General features: G+C 35.6%; 1 non-coding gene across 1 annotated transcript; it reads right to left on the reverse strand.

Moving 5' to 3' along the window:
* TRNAA-UGC (transfer RNA alanine (anticodon UGC)) lies at positions 1 to 73 on the reverse strand. The gene has a single exon. It is a non-coding gene; the product is annotated as a tRNA-Ala (tRNA).
* Between the last annotated feature and the right edge of the window lie 1,379 nt (positions 74 to 1,452).

A 1,452-nucleotide genomic window follows, 5' to 3' on the forward strand; every position in this document is an offset into this window, starting at 1 on the left:
TGGAGATGCGGGGGATCGAACCCCGTGCCTCTCGCATGCAAAGCGAGCGCTCTACCATTTGAGCTACATCCCCTTATTGCTCTTAGCCGTCTGCAATTCTAAATTATTTGTTCTTTCTTTCCTTTGTACTGAGGATATCCTACAATGTTATTGGAAAATATCTTGTTGAAGTTTAAACAAAAGTGTTTGAAATTGAAGTTAGAAAAAGAATATTTGAAATTTAAAACTTTGTTTTGAAATAAATTCCACTTCAAAAAAATTGAAGTTTAGTGCATGAAAACCATCACTAATATTTCATTTGACATACTTTTTGAACAAACTTTTCAATGTTTCATCAGTATTTCAAATACTGAAGTTTAATATATGTAGACAATGATGATTTTACCATTTTTGGTGAAAACTGAACTTCAATATTTACAATATTAACATATTATATATGGCCAGATACATGGTTAAGTAACCCTTACACAAATTTCCAAATATCTTCTTCGAATAGATTGGCAGCTAATCCTTGATAAAAAAATTGGGATTGTCATTCAATGATCAACTACGGAATAATATTAATTGTAAAACTCAAAAATTCATATTTTCTTTTGAAGCGAACCTCATCAGACAAATCATTCTGTATACGGTAAAATCGGAGGGTCCAATTTTCGGTCACTACGATGCTTCATAAGCACGTTTCTATAGGCTCGAGATTACTGTCGAAATTAACACCCGGGGAGTTATCGACGTCCAGCTGCGAGGCAGTGCGGACCGATTAAGTCATGATGAAAAGGTGGGAGGCTCCCAAGACATGCGACTAGAGCTGACAGAGTCTAGTAGGCTAGTTCAGACCCGAATCAAGGCATTAAATAATTGTACCAGCCCTATATCTTTTCAATAAATGCATTTGTACTATGTTGGGATTCTCCCTGGTATATAAAGAGGATCCTTGTTATTTTGTAAACATCGGTTGCTCAATATTGAATACACAAGAAAATTTTCTCTGCTCTCTAACATATTCTCTTGATTTCATTACTTGCATTTATTGCTTATATTCATTGTGTTCCATTTGTTGTTCTTCATTTATTGCTTATTATTGGTCATAAAGAGCCGTCATTGATTTTATTATAACTGTTAATCATCCGTCGACTACCCTCGGCAAGGCATCAGACTCGACCCCAAGGCCCCGAATAAGCAAGCTCGAGGCCCCGATTGTCGGCCATTCGGTCTGGTTATCATCTTGTTTTCAAGCTCTTATCTTGTTTCCAAGTCTTTTACTTAGCATCTATTGCCTAAACAACTAGCATAAAAATAGATCACGTATTTTTAGAACCACAAAATCAAATCTAATTGTAATTACCACTTTCAAGATAAACAGTTTGGCACCCACCGTGGGGCTAAAAATAATGGTGATTATTTTCTTGCTGGTTTTACTACATAACGCAAGTTATCTTTCACGCTTTTTCT

The sequence above is a fragment of the Nicotiana sylvestris genome, chromosome 4 (genome assembly GCF_000393655.2).
Source record: "Nicotiana sylvestris chromosome 4, ASM39365v2, whole genome shotgun sequence".
Lineage (NCBI taxonomy): Eukaryota > Viridiplantae > Streptophyta > Magnoliopsida > Solanales > Solanaceae > Nicotiana > Nicotiana sylvestris.